The following is a 16288-nucleotide window of genomic DNA, read 5'->3' on the forward strand; positions in this document are numbered from 1 at the left end:
TTGTTTTTTTTTTCAGCGAAAACCTGCTGAATATTGTCAACAAAAGTCCCAGGTTGTCAGTGTTACATCAGTAAACCAGAGTGCACTGTTAGCATCATATAAGGTGGCATACCAAGTTGCTGAATGCAAAATAACCCCACGCCTTAGCAAAGGAGCAGAAACTGCCTGCAGCAAAAATAAAAACTGTCCCTCTGACCAATGACAGTCATTTTTGTTCTATTAATTTTTGCTTTTTTCTTCTCGGTCACATTGTTAAGTCTTTTTCTGTCACAAACAAAACAATGTTAATAAAGTTATACTTTATTGTAAGTTGCTCTATTAAGTTTTTTTCTTTGAAATAAAAGGGACACAATGTTATGCCGAGGTGTACTTATAATAATTTATAGACACATGATACTATATTATATTTTATGTATACTGAATACATACATAGACTTCATAATACTTGACATGACACTGGACACAGGGGCCTATTTTCAAAAACTTCAAATTCAAATATTAACAAAGCCAAAGCTGCTACCGACCTAAAACCAAAACAGGCGCCTACCTTAGCCATATATGAGTCTCCGTGAGCAGCGGCATCAAAAATGTCAAAGTCGATCCTTTATAAAACTTCGATTAATTATTTTTTTATATAAGTATAACAAAACTTAAAATGGCTATAAATTCTAAGATTTTACACTAGATGCACAAAAATCACCAAATGCAGAGATAATCACCTGTATTTTCAGGATCAATAGCAATATTTAACATATCATGTAGGTTTTTTTTCCCAAAATAGCAATTATTTTCTTTATTTACTGCAAATTTTCAACACTCACTCAATCACTCAATTTTCACATCAGAAACTTTATACTTGAGGAAAACATGCAGAGTCAATTATTAATCATTTATAAATAGATTATTAATACATTTTGTATACAATCACAGCTTATCACTCCATTTTCACATCAGAAACGTAATACTTGTGGAAAACAGGCAGAATCAATTATAAATAATTTATAGATTATTAATACATTTTGTATACAATCACAGCTTATTATAGAATAGAATAGCCCTTTATTGTCATTATACGGTTGTATAATGAAAATGTGAAGCATCTTCCTTTACAATGCAGGATAACATGAGTTAAAATCTCAAAAGTGACTTGCAAGTATAAAGTATGAAATCTAAGGAAACATAAATAATATAAAACGTATGAGATAGTCCTATAATTCAGGCAGTGCAAATAATCGATGTGGTGTTACCAGGATGTGAGCCTCGTCTTTCAACAATCATTAGCCTTTTTCTATGCCTTGCGTTTTCTGGTCAGCTTCCTCGACTTGTACAAGTCCCTGTTCCTCACCGTCTCCTTTCTGCCCTTCTCGAATCTGCTTCTTTTCCTGCCGAACGGCCACTCCAAGGCCTTGTTCTTCCTCGCTTCTGAAGTCACATCCTTGGAGAAGTTTGCATCAAAACAGTTGAAGAGGGACCACTAGGAACTCCAGCAGGTGCTCTTGTGCTTCCTGCACATCAGGGACTCCCACAGCGATATTCCGAAGGACGCCATGTGGGTCATGGGGAGAAATGGCTGGTTGAACCGCCCAGCCCGTCTCCAGGTCTCCCTTGTCCTCTGGAACATTTCCAGGATGTCGGCCCTGTGTGTCCCTGTGTTCCTCCTTGCCCGTGCAACCATGTTGGGGTTGACGACCGCCATGATGAGCCCGGCGCTCTGCTTCTTGATCCAAGAGCAGCACCTGCTGGATCAACTTGTAGCCAACCTTGTAGTTCTCCCACCTGGCCAGCACCTTCCGGCTCGAGAATCGGGCCGTTCTCATCCTCTCAGGCTCCTAAAATACATGTTTGTTCTAGAAAGATAGGTGTTTTGATTAATCTTTTTTATAAAGTGAACAATGCTGGTTACTTACTTCAGCCCCAGGACACCTGGGCAGTACCATGCAGCCGTTGTTGTGGAAGGTACTGTAGATATTCTTCCAAAAGGTGCACGGGGTCAAAGTAGATGAAGATCTGCTTTTTGCCGTCGGTGTAGGGGTTGGTGTAGGTCCATGGTGTTTCACTGAAAGGCTCTCACCCTCCCTCCTTGTAAGCAGTGCAGCCGAACTGTCCAGCTTGCGTTTGGTATTTAAAATTAATGATGATTGACACGTTTGTTGCTCTGATCTTGCCAGAGCTTGGTCGCTCTACGATCAAAGGCACACATGTGTCAATCATCCTTAAACTCTCATAAGTGTGCTGTTGCAACTAATTGTGTAAGTGAGAGGCTGTTCTCAGCAGAGGGAGTGTCCAAGCATGAGTGGATTTGAGTGGACTCACTGAATAAAGCATTTAATAAAAGACAAGCATTTTTCTATGTTATTGTTGTTTAAATATAATTCAACATTATGAAGGTGGCACGGTGGGACAGTAACATGTTTGAAATTTATTTATTTATTTATTTATTTTTGGAACAAAAAACTTTTCGGTATCAAATCGGGACTCGGTATAGGCAGATTCTCAAAATTAGGTGATTCGAGCTCAGGTGCAAAAATATGCAATCGGGACATCCCTAGTTCAAATGACGTATCGTTCAGGTTTACTCTAGAAATAATTTTCTCTCATTCTCTCTCACTTAAAGAGCATACGACACCAGAAAAAAAGTCTTAAATGGCATTATTATGTGAATTAGAATCATATTTTGAGACGATTCGACCATATACAACAATTTAGCAAAGCGCAGATGACGAGAAATTAGTCTTTTAATCTGCCGGTTAGCCACGCCTACAATTATAGGGCTTTAGCGTCCCCAACAGGTGGATGACGTCAGCGGTAGACTAGGCTCATCGGTTTTACTATTCAGCCCATTGAGGGGGAATTGTTCAGAACGAGGAAAACGAGACGAAGAGAGCTGCAAAATGTCATTGTTTCAGTCTCTCTACTCCCAATATTTTTACAGGATATTCTTTTTATCCAAGTATTTTCCCCAATAGCTATATAAATGGCTTGAGAAGGACCAGTCAGCCCGTCGAGGGGGAACTATTCACAATGAGGAAAACGCGACGATGAGAGCGGCAAAATGTCATTGTTTCTGTCTCTTTACTTCAATATTTTTACAGGATATTCTTTTTATCCAAGTATTTTTCCCCAATAGCTATATAAATGGCTTGAGAAGGACCAGTCAGCCCGTCGAGGGGGAACTATTCACAATGAGGAAAACGCGACGAAGAGAGCGGCAAAATGTCATTGTTTCTGTCTCTTTACTTCAATATTTTTACAGGATATTCTTTTTACCCAAGTACTTTCCCCAATTGCTAAATAAATGGCATGGTCATGACAAATAACTTGTGCTAAATGGAAAATAATAAAAATCCATTTATTCAAGACGACATGGCAAAATTACTCCATAATGGTCAAAACAGTCGACTTTACCTTTACTGTCACACCTGCCGAACGATATTTTATGACACCTAAATCGGACATATGTCATTTCCCTTCCCCGGCTTCGGAGAATGTAAACAGACCAGAAGGAGTGACAGCTAGCCGACATGCTAACCCGAACCGAGGGATGTTTCAAAGTCTTCGAAGTGGAAAATCACACATAACTAGCCTGGATTATTTGACATGACGACCCGGTTGTCGAGTTTCTTTGCGGATCGGCAAACCGCCCGGCGGAGAGCAATTTACAATTCGTTCCCTGGAGGAGGGTGGCTGGAATTGTTGTGTAGCTAACGTGCTAACAGCTAACTGCTAATGAGCGTGAGGATAGCTTTTTACATGCCTATCAATGATCAAACGTAAGTAGTCCTTTATGTAAAGGAATTTTATAGTGTTTACTTTGTAATCACTGTATTCGTATTTGACATAATACAAAACAAGATGTTTACTCACTTCCTTGTAAGTCCAATGGTCCCACAGTAAATATCCACGGTGAATGGGAACCTTTTGAAACTCCAAAAAGGCGCATACGCCTCTCCCGCATACAGAATGATTTTTCTGCAGCCGTTTGGCTGGCGTGATGCAAAAAATAAAAGTATTAATCCGCAAAATGAGCTGAATCCTTCGTCCTCATACACAACAGTACACTGTAGCGTGAAGAGGACGTCTTCTACCGTACACGTCACAGCGCCCTCCTCCTCAATGCGAGACCGAAGCCGGAAGTCACTCATTTTCCTGGCGCAGGATTCAAAAAACTAAATAAATATAGCGATCGCTTCCACACACATCCAAGCGGTCCATATCATTCAGGAGCATAAAATACCGCGTGTATTATGAAATAAACATGCTTTTTCGTGTCACAAGCACTTTAAGAGAAAAAGGATCCTCCGGTTGCCATGCTTTTTGCTAAAATGGGGCACTTCAGGGACCATTTAAATTAGAGGTGGGGTCAGTGCCCATGTGGTTCCACTCCTAATACCGCCACTGCCGGAGGTGTCAGTCGCAAGTGATAAAGTGTCAAACTCCAAATTGTCCCTTCAATGGCACGGTTGGTAGAGTGGGTCGTAGGGATGGGAATAGCGAACCGGTCCCTATAGAGAACCGGTTCCGTGTGTTTCAATTCCATGCAATCGTTTGGCAGTTTATCTAACGATTCTTTTATCTATTGCAAACAGTACGATTTACGTCAAGTAACTTACGCATGTTACGCACATTCAACTCAGCAAGCAAGACTACATGATTAATCAAAGAGGGACCACTCACCAAGTGTAATCTGGAGAGTCATCGCCGAGTGTTTTTGCATTGGGTTTTACAGGCCATGTGATTATTCATGAGACTATTGAAAGAAATTGTGATTTTCTTCCAAAAAAGTCTATTAATGGGTCTGTCATATTCCTTGTCCAATACTCTATAAGAAAAATATGACATATATGCATCTAAAATAATCCTAAAATATTTTTTTAGCAATTTTAATACTTCTTTTAAAAGGGGTTCTTTTGTATGTGTTCGTTCCCATGGCAACCAGTCAGTTATCCGGTTATTGTCCTACATCACACGCGCTGCGTTTTCTGGGACCGAGAATAGACATAAGGTGCACATTTCGGTCAGAGTGCGAATGTAAGTATTTTCCTCTTACATTTCTTACATTTCCCCTAATGTCATAAAGTTCTTTTGCCTGGCACGGCCAGACTGTTCTCCCTGTATTTTCCAAACACTGAGAGAAAAGTCTGGGACCCAGCCCATTAACGGCCTCTCGAGCAGGTACAAAATCAGTCAACAAATCAGATTTGTTTATTTGTGTGACGTGTTCTTAACGAGCAACGTCACTCTTGCGCGTCGGAAGTCGTCTCCACAACAACACAGATGGTGAACGGGAGAGCCGAGAATATGTTCCAATCCACGGTAAAATCAGTATTAAATTACCAAAAACACATCGACACGAGTCATTGACAACAGTCTGTCTCGCGCTAGCCATGTTGAATAAACTCCGCTCTCCTCATATGTTTTCTTTCGCGCGCAAGTCCCTCGTCCTGCCCTCGTCGTTTTACTAACGTCACGTCTGCCCGTCGCTGATTGGTCCACTCCGCTGTCTGTTTGCTGTGGCTTGCTCTGCCCTGGAAATTGTATCCGCTGTTATGGTGGCCAGACTCAATAGCTGGAACAGCGGTAAGTCTGGTGTACCAGGCAAAAAGTTCTTATGATAAATTAGAGCCATTATCAGCGCGACCGCTTCGTGTTTTTACTGTTACGTTGACTGTTTGCTCCCGCTCGTCCTCGCTGCATCGAGGAGAGCGTTATTTACATTATATTCGCGTTGGACATTTGTGTTAAGAGGGAATGTGTGAGTTTAGCATCTTAAGATGATGTTGTATATCCATATGAGTGTAAAGTGCTTAGTTTTCGCCACTTTTATGGCCAAGATACCGCACGTGCACGCAGCGTGCTTCCAGGTTGTGCGCGTGCACTGGCCCCCCCCCCCCACCTTTGTCTTCATTATTTTATGCGAGTCATGTATGTGTGTTATTGACTGCTTTACAGTCAATAACACACCCCGAGGCGAATGAACCATAAAACATATTGAGCCCAGAACCTAATACAGTTCATTAGTCCAAATTAGAATCCATAAAGAATCGAATCGTTAATCAATATCGATAATAGAATCGAAATTGTACAAATCGTATTAATTCCCATCCCTAGTGGGTCGTTCATTTTCCCAAGTGTCAGCATTTCAATCCTGGCTCCTACTGCTAAGTGTCCTTGGGCAAGACCCTAAACTGCTCCCAGCAATATATAAATCCTCTTCATTTAACAAAAATTGATCTAAAGCTAAATCTTCCAATTTCAAACAAAATTACGCATCTTCTTCCTTCTCTGAGTGAAACATTGCTGTATTAAACGAGCTAGTAAGCTTTTTGTCATTAACGCAGTTGTGGATTCATGTCGTTATCTAAATACACTTAATGTAACGGATAGTCTAAACAGATAGATTCAGTGTGCTACTTTATGTGGTCAGGCAGATGTTGACAGAGGTAGATAAATGTATTTGGATAAAGACCTTGGTGCTTTGGGAATAAGGGACCAGAAGTTTGTCAGAGGTAAAGACTCCTAGTGGGGGTTGCTTGGGCATTCCATTAGTTTAGTCTCACTGGCAAGAGATCCCGAAAAAGTCACAACAGTCAAGGCACAGCAGCTGAACCATATTAAACTCCGAATTACATCACTTCATCAAATATAAATGAACTCACTTGAATAAAGTGGATATGACTAACAGACGTAACAGTAAAACAAAAACAGCAGCACAAAAGGGCAGGATGTTTAATCAGTTGAGGCAGGTAGATCCAGCAAAGAGTTGTTGGGGTCTTCAGTACATAAGTTAACATCTTTGACAAGCTACAACATCATCCATCATTTCAACACTATGACACTTAAAAGTACGGGAGGGATAGAAAGGAGGCAAAGAAAGACAGAGAGCAGTCCCCTGTGTTGCTGGGTTAATGCATCTTGTTCTTTATCGCAGCATGGATGACAGATTGGACTTGTCCGACAATTTATCACGTCTCTGCTGTTTTTGCGCGCCTAAACGTGTCACATTTTCCAATTTTAGAAGTTCATACGAAGACAGTGCAAGAATTATGCTATTCCCCTCTGGAACTGTAAGAATTGTGTTTAAATTCATGACAGGTAAGCAGTTGTTTCTATAGTTACCACATTACAGTGGGGCAAATAAGTATTTAGTCAACCACTAATTGTGCAAGTTCTCCCATTTGAAAATATTAGAGAGGCCTGTAATTGTCAACATGGGTAAACGTCAACCATGAGAGACAGAATGTGGGGGGGGGGGAAAAACTGAAAATCACATTGTTTGATTTTTAAAGAATTTATTTGCAAACCATGGTGGAAAATAAGTATTTGGTCTATACCAAAAGTTCATCTCAATACTTTGTTATGTACCCTTTGTTGGCAATAACGGAGGCCAAACGTTTTCTGTTCAAAAGCTTTTCACGCACTGTTGCTGGTATTTTGGCCCATTCCGCCATGCAGATCTCCTCTAGAGCAGTGATGTTTTGGGCTGTCGTTGGGCAACACGGACTTTCAACTCCCTCATCTCGTCGTGGCGTCAAAATGATAACAAGAACGGGGAGCAAAAATCCAAGAACCACACGGGGGGACCTAGTGAATGACCTAAAGAGAGCTGGGACCACAGTAACAAAGGTGACTATCAGTAACACAATGCGCCGCCAGGGACTCAAATCCTGCACTGCCAGACGTGTCCCCCTGCTGAAGAAAGTACACGTCCAGGCCCGTCTGCTGTTCGCTAGAGAGCATTTTGATCCAGAAGAGGACTGGGAGAATGTGTTATGGTCAGATGAAACCAAAATAGAACTTTTTGCTAGAAACACAGGTTCTCTTGTTTGGAGGAAAAAGAATACTGAATTGCACCATACCCACTGTGAAACATGGGGGTGGAAACATCATGCTTTGGGGCTGTTTTTCTGCAAAGGGACCAGGACGACTGATCTGTGTAAAGGAAAGAATGAATGGGGCCATGTATCGAGAGCTTTTGAGTGAAAATCTCCTTCTATCAGCAAGGGCATTGAAGATGAGACGTGGCTGGGTCTTTCAGCATGACAACACCCAGCCAGGGCAACAAAGGAGTGGCTTCGTAAGAACCATTTCAAGGTCCTGGAGTCTACATGTCTCAACTCCATAGAAAATCTGCGGAGGGAGTTGGAAAGTCCGTGTTGCCCAACGACAGCCCCAAAACATCACTGCTCTAGAGGAGATCTGCATGGAGGAATGGGCCAAAATACCAGCAACAGTGTGTGAAAAGCTTGTGAAGAGTTACAAAAAAACGTTTGGCCTCCGTTATTGCCAAAAAAGGGTACATAACAAAGTATTGAGATGAACTTTTGGTATTGACCAAATACTTATTTTCCACCATGATTTGCGAATAAATTATTTAAAAATCAAACAATGTGATTTTCTGGGGGGTTTTCCACATTCTTTCTCTCATGGTTGAGGTTTAACCATGTTGACAATTACAGGCCTCTCTAATATTTTTTTAAGTGGGAGAACTTGCACGTTGGTTGACTAAATACTTATTTGCCCCACTGTATGTCATGATAGTCGCAACAGTTTTGCATATATCTACTTTGAAAAATACTGCAAATTCTGTCCTTTGATTCAATTTTTTTTATATTGGCACCCACAATGAAAAATATGTTTCTGTGATTAAATCTCTAACCACATGTAGGTCTGGGGAAAGTAAAAGATATAAGTACACACCAGGTTTGACCTGTGAGCTGGTCTAAAAACCACACCCCCAAACGCAAACACACCACCACACAGTTTAGCAGTAGCAAACAATTTTGAAAAAAAAAATTGACGGGTCACAGCTGTCAGCCACTGCGGAATGCCTTCAAATAGCGAATAACGAAAAAAGCTCTTTGTCTGTGATTCCACTCAGTCAGCTTTGACAGTCACGCTTATGAAGGCCCCCTATTAATCGGCCCCGCACCCCATGTCCGGTCAATATCATTATGAAGTCTTTGTCTGTAAAATAAGCTTGTTTTTGGGTGCCAAATATATTGCTCTCCTACAGCTATTATACGTGCACTCCCAAGCTATTATGAAGAATACAGTTTTAGCCCATGATCATGTGCTTACCGGTGATTGATCACAATCTGCTGATAAGTAGATGCACACACATATGTTGATTCATCACACAACATCTCAGTACTTTTCCATCAAGCTACAGTACTTTGATTGCAAATGTGGGTTCAAAACAAAGATATCTTGCCTGCTCAGGAAATTCAATCAGGAAGTGTGACTGTTCAATCACTGACTAGAATAAGGAATTTGCCCGACCGAACCTGCCACGTTGGACAACAGTGTTGTAACTGAACTCTGCTCATCAACAAGCCCTCAATAAAAGTTAGCAGCGCGGGAGAGTTCAGAGAGAGAATCACTGACATTGCGAGTAAAGCGGAACGCTCTGTCAAGTCCTCTCCCTGGCGGCCGCCGGTGAAAACATATCTCCGTTCCTGGTCTGATCCTTCTCCCGTCCCTTTCTGGGTCTTTAATTAATTACAAAAGTGAGTTTAGACCTAACAATGTCGAAACAGAACTAATTTTATAAAGTGGCATTCCCTTCATAGCAGTGAAACATACGGTCAGGGCCGGCGCTAGCTATTTTGGTGCCCTAGGCATAAATGCTTTGTGGTATCCCCCCCCCCCCCCCCCCAGCCCCCCATCCACCAATACAAGACAAAACATTCAGGGATTATACGGTGAAATATTGTTTTGAACCATGGTACAAACATTTTCTAAATTAATTATAGTATTATGCAGGTCCATATTTAAAACACAGATACATGAAAACTTTAATATTATACCTTTATAGACATGGACTGATAGGGCACTATATAAACATTCTGGACATAATGTGGAAACAATTTCGGTATCAGCATAGTCGTTGCATAAAACCACTACCGGTATGTCTCGTAACATTCCATTTAATTTTCATTGTGCAATGAATTTGCAACTCACATCATTTCCACCACAGCATTTTGGAGTGTTTTTTTTTTTGGTTGTGCACACTAATAAACCGATCATAACCCGATTTCTGGAGTTACCAGATTATTCAAGTGGTCATGTAAAGAGCATGATCCGCTATCCTTTATCTGATAAACACCGCTATTTTACATCTCGGAGCATGTGTACAAATGGAAAAACGGATGTCGCTAGAGAGGCCTTAGGGACGCCAAACTGATTCGCTTTCAGCCTATGGGCCTACTCTGCAGTTAGCGAGCATGTGTAACGCAATCGCCACACTCGCATTTGAAGAGGTTCAGTGGGACAACTTCAAGCAAGCATGGGTTTTTGGTAGACATGGAGGAAGACCTATGCTGAGACCAAGAGTTTTATGTCATGTACTTGGAAAGAAATCGAACTATTGACTTAACATGTAAACCAGGTTTTTCCTGATTATCACATCACTGAAGTGCACGTAAATGCGTCACATCTCATTATTGTCATTACCTGGTTATTCCCAGTTATCAGATTATTGTAGTCATGTAAACTTAGCTGATAATAAATTAACAATTGTTTAAGAAAAAAAAAAAAACATTCTTACCTGCAAGTGATGCGCGGGCATCATCTCACTGCTTTTTCCTCTTCCTTTTTTCCGCCCCCGACTCTTGTTGTCTTTTCGATGACATTTCCTTTCAAGAATAAACTTCTGCCAAATTTGCGACTGAAGCATAATGGAGCAAACCACTAGGGAATTGGCCGGGATGGGGGGGCACCAAAGGTAGACTGACGAGAGGGCCGCACAGGAGATTCTTTTTTTTGTGTAAATAATGAGCCTGTGTTACTTATACTTGCATTTATCAGTTATACGTTTTATTTTAAATACTATATATTGTTGTTATTATTACAATTAATATTTTTTAGGATTTTTTACAAACTTGATTTTTTTTTTTTTTGTGCCCCTTCAGGCAGAGTTGGTGCCCTACGCGCAGTGCGTGTTATGCGTATGCAGAGCGCCGTGTCTGCATACGGTCCATACGTTTTTTGTTTGTTTTTGTTTTTTCATCTTAATAATCACTGCAATACATTTTTCTTCATTAGTGTGGATTAGTCCACCTCACTCTACAAAGAGCAGATTGTTACCTCATTTCTATATCAGCTATTAGGGGGACTATATGAACTACACAACAAACCTCTCTAGTGGCTTCCAAATGGTCCATCTCTGTAACTGAAGGCGATTTTAGGAAGTTGTCCTTATACAAGTCAGCCTCCAGAATGAACCAAGGACGAAGGTTTGCATAAGGACGGTAGGGGCATAACACTACCAACTTTTCAGGATGCTCAAATTATCCCCACTAACTTTTAGGGCAACCTTATTTGCAATATATATTGAGTTCTGTTAAATAGGTAATTTAGATTGTCTTCCCAAATGTTGGACAAGGATATAATCGACCCCACCATTATTTAGTAATTATGTTCAGACTTACATTCACCCCTTTAGTTGCTGAATGTGCCGGTCCATTTTTTGCCCTCAAACGCACGTTTGATTGGCTCCTGACCAGGGGTTAATTTGTTTTTGGACTCCCTGTGTTCAGGGATTTATTTGGGCAGATCCGGCACCTCTCGTTTGACAGAAAAGAAAAAAACAAAACTTATATGCAGACTAATATGCGATATCTTTTCTCACAGCATTTGAAAGTTAAAGTTTGTAAACCATTACACTCTTATATGGGTGAATTTTTTTTTAAAAACGGGTGACTTTGTTTTTTGGGGGGGGAATGAATAAGACTGTTCAATTCACTGATCATTTAGCCTTTCAATTAATTAGGTTCATATTCATGAGAAATGTAGTCTGTTTAGTCCGATTAATGTCCCCTCCCTGGCAAAAAGTGCACATGCGGGTTATGCTGTTATATCGTCTTTCCAATGTTGAGACCAAACCTACGCCCTTGCAATGTACAGTGCTGTGTTAAATACAAGTTTTGTGTTGGTTTATTAGTTTTACCTGATGGACTGTGACCATTATGGAGGATTTTAAAACATCCAGCATAGTATGAGGTTTTGGTATCTTTAGGACAAATAAAGAGTTAGCAAACAATCAGAGCAATTTGTAGTTAAAATGTTTTAAAAACCATTGTATCTGAAATGTTTTGTTGAGAATGGTTGTATATTTGAGCTGGAGCAGTCACCTGCTGTGTGACTTTAGCATTGCAGCCAGTTGCAGGGTGGGGGTGCGGTGTCATTTTATGATAGGCAATAAATTGGGCCTCCATTAGCTGCAACCCAAGACCAAAATACATTTCATCTAATGCTTCAGCTTCAACTTCAATACTGGTCATTTAGAGTGGCGGCTCAGTTGAAAAACAATCCTCCTTAGAAATACTCCGCAAAGCAACGACAGGCTTTGATACGCCATCTCTGGGCTTTGTCTTGTTACCTGATAATCCCGTGGAGACTGTTTGAGGGACATTTAGCAGGAAGCATAAATTTGGAAGTCTGTCATTTGAAAAGAAGCATAAGAAAGAAAATATCAGTTTGAGATGAAGGCTGATAGTTGGAGGTCAGTTGAACAGGGTATGGGTTGTTGCCATTAAGAACAGTACAGACAGCAGAGTCAAGCCAAAACATTCTTGTTTCTTAGTCTGCTGGCAGATACAGTTTGTGGGATTGTTAAAGTTGGAGTACAAGTAGTGTGTGAGCAATATTTCATGGAAAGGCACTATTGTTACTGTTTTTACATGTAAGTCTCAAGTTTCATTCATGTTCTTAACCCAACCAACACTGGTTCTTTTACCGCAGTCAAGTTGGCCCCCCATCATATACCAAATTAGAGAAAAATTATGTCATTTTTATTGTTTCTCAATAACTGAGGGGTGTCCCAACAACAAGTGCAAACGTAGCACAAAAGAATGGCACCCCTTCAGGTCCATTTTGCAGTAAATGGGGGCTTCAGATATTAATTTCGAGTGATGACGTGATTCGCAGCCCCACATTTACTGCAAAATGGACCCTAGGAGTGCTATTCATTTGTGCCACATTTGCACTAGTTGTTGAGACACCCATCTGTTATTGAGAGATTTGGTACGCTTCATCAGCTTCATTGGTTGACGTCAGCACTCAAAATTAACATCTCAAAAACGATAGCACAAACATATTTTTTTACAGCACAAACTGGCACAAACGTAGCACAACGATTGATACCATTTATAGCAGGGGTCCCCAAACTTTTTCCTGTGAGAGCCACATAACGTTTCCCTTCTCTGATGAGGGGCAGGGGTCAGTTTGTAACAGAAAAAGTGTGACGATTGCTGGAGTGCCCAAATGTTAAATTTATTGTTTTTCAGAAAGCCACAATCAAATAATCCTTTCTGGATTCTTCACGGAACAAAAGTAAATAAAATAAAAAATAATATAATATAAGATAATAATAAATAATAATAACACTATTAATTAAATAGATAATAACCCCAAAAAATCTCTGGGTTATTCACAGAAAAAAGCCAGGAAATAAATAACACTATTGACAAAAAAAAAAAAAAAAAATCAAAATGCTCTCTGGTATTGTTCAGGGGGTTGGACCATATGTTGAGGCGGGCCGTAGTTTGGGGACCCCTGATTTATAGCATACGCGGAAATTAAGGTGGGGGTTGGAATATCCCCTAGTGGCTGAAAATGTCATTCATATAATTGACTTTCCTATCTATGAATTTTAAAATTAAGACTTTGCCGGTAAAATGATGTCTAAAAATATTTTTTTTTTTTTATTTTTAAGTTGTAAAGCAATTAAACAAACAACAAAAAAAGAATGAAATAAACAAAAAAAAAAACATTTTATAATATGTCCAAATTATTTTCCGAACAGACCATGTGACCAGCAGCTAAGAGATGGTCATTTGCTTTGCTTAACCAAAACTTCCTGAGGACAGATACAAATACAAATACATAATTTTTTCAAACCTAGCCTTTCAAAAGAGACAACATCTACTGAGCGAGAACCAAGGACTGAAAATGTGGACCATGAAACACCGAAGAGCACTGCCAAAATGGTGAGTTTCCCCCACTAAAGATGTTAAACAGGCCTGAACGATATTGGAAAAAACTATTGTTGTGATTTTTGGGGGGTTTGCGATATATTGCGATATTATATTGCTATATTATAAAAATGTATATATATTTTGTTTAAGAAATTTTCACTAGATGACTTGAATAGCTGTTTGGAAAGACTTTGGATGACTCACCTTCACCACAGTGTACAGTGATCCCTCGTTTTTCGCAGTGAATGGGGACCAGAACCCGCCGCGATAAGTGAAAAACCGCGAAGTAACACACACACACCCCAATTTTTTTGTTTTTGTTTTTGTGGGGGTTTTTTTGCTCAATGTATTTATTCAGATTTAGCATTGGAAATAGATACCAATAAGACGTGTTTTTTTCTCACTTTTCCCCCCAAAGTGATTTAAAAAATGTATATAAATAAATGGTTTCTAAGCACTTCAAATGTCATAATTATGATCGACTTTAAACATAACTGTCCAACCAAATCATTTTTGAACAAGAATATAGTACTGTAGTAGATAAATGCTTGGCTTTATTAAATGCTTCTGTTTATCTACCTTAGCTGTGAGTGGTGAGATGACATGTAGAAATTTCAAACTCCTCATGATCACTTCTGGCATTTATATGTCTCCAACGTCTCCACACACACACACATTCATTCCAGCGCGGCTTCCTTGCAGAAACTGTTTAACAAGTTAAACGATGATTAACAGATTGCTGCCCGGCTTCTCTGGCCAGATTAAAGCCATCGTTAACTTTAATAAGCAAGTACCACAGTGACTGAGAGGAACAAAGGGCTGGGAGAAGGAGAGTGTGAGGCTGTGCGCAAAACAGAAAGCAAGGCGTATGTGGATTAAAAAAAATAAAAACTATCGCATGTGCTTGCGATGGGACTATCGCGCACATCGCGATGGCGATGTTTAAACGATATATTGTTCAGGCTTACAACAGAGCCACCACCAGGCGTACCATATTCAATGGACGATGAGCTTTGGCCAAAACCATAGCTGTACTAAGCAGCCTGATTTATAATTCCCCTCAAAAATGATAGGAAACAATAAAAGCACGTGTTTCAACGTATTATGAATATTCCTGGCTGGAATATTCAGTCAAAAAGGATGCAGTGTCTACTTCTTCACTAGGTAAGACAGAAAAACGCACGCGCACACACACGGAAGTATACGCACACAGCTGGGATACCGGTGTGTACGAGCATGGGCTAAGCTATTATGCGAGTATATATCTTGTAAATTATTTTTTTTTTACTGTTAGGTCTAAACTTATTTGTATCTAGCAAAATAACAAAGACCTAGAGGAGGACGAAGGCAAGGATCAGACAGGAGACGGAATCTTGAGTTTCACCGGCGGCCACCAGGGAGAGAGCTGACAGGGTAATACGCTCGTTCGCAAGGTCAGTGTGTCTCTCTCAGCCCCCTCCCTGGGGGGTCGCGTGTTTTATTGACAAGTGGGAGAGCATTCATTGCACATGCGTAAGTTTCGTTTACCGAGAGATAGCTGTTATGGTATCGTTGACTGAGAACAGAAACCGTGAATGAAACATTATGGTGACGTTTACTGAAAACAGAAACCTTGCTCTTTTCATTGTATAAGCACTAAAGCACAAGCGAATAGACTGTTACATGAGAAAACATAATCATAACACCTAGTTTTAAACACACATAATTGGTTTAATTATTGTAAATACTGTTAGTGTGCAAAAGCATTAAAGCACATCTTACATTTACTGACATAGGTTTTGCACCCCCTGCCACAATAGTCAAACTCCGTCTATGATTAATCAAAATGAGGGGCTCGTTGGCGTCATCACTTGAAATTAATATCTCAAAAACGAAAACAGCACAAACAAGTTCTTTTTACAGCACAAACCAGCACAAAGGTAGCACAAACGATTCAATCATTTATAACCATTTTTTAATCAAAATGGGGGGCTGGTTGACCTCAGATTGACCAATGAAAGAATTGTTAATATCTCAAAAATGATAGCAGCACAAACGAGTGACATCATTTTTCTATACTTCTCTTTTTCTATGCTTCTCTCTCATCTTTCAATCCACTATGCTGATGAAGGGCGTAGGTTTGCATAGGGACGCTAGGGGCATAACACTAGGTTCAGGATGCCCTAATTGTCCCCACCAACTTTTAAGCAAACTGAAATGGATTATATAATAAATTCAGTTATATAGGTCATTTAGATTGTCTTCCCATATGTTGTAAGGATAGAATTGACCCTATCATTATTAAGTGAATAATTTTCTTTATGTTCAAACTT

The 16288-nt window shown here is 40.0% G+C and overlaps 1 long non-coding RNA gene across 2 annotated transcripts in view; it reads left to right on the plus strand.

The window, feature by feature from the left end:
- LOC130908863 (uncharacterized) overlaps nt 1-16288 on the plus strand; it is a 37582-nt gene that overhangs the window by 16715 nt on the left and 4579 nt on the right. For both annotated transcript variants that reach the window (XR_009061659.1, XR_009061660.1), the window contains one exon: nt 13904-13988. This is a non-coding gene — a long non-coding RNA (uncharacterized LOC130908863). The remainder of the gene's footprint in view (nt 1-13903; nt 13989-16288) is intronic.

Source organism: Corythoichthys intestinalis, chromosome 20, assembly GCF_030265065.1.
Source record: "Corythoichthys intestinalis isolate RoL2023-P3 chromosome 20, ASM3026506v1, whole genome shotgun sequence".
Taxonomy (NCBI): domain Eukaryota; kingdom Metazoa; phylum Chordata; class Actinopteri; order Syngnathiformes; family Syngnathidae; genus Corythoichthys; species Corythoichthys intestinalis.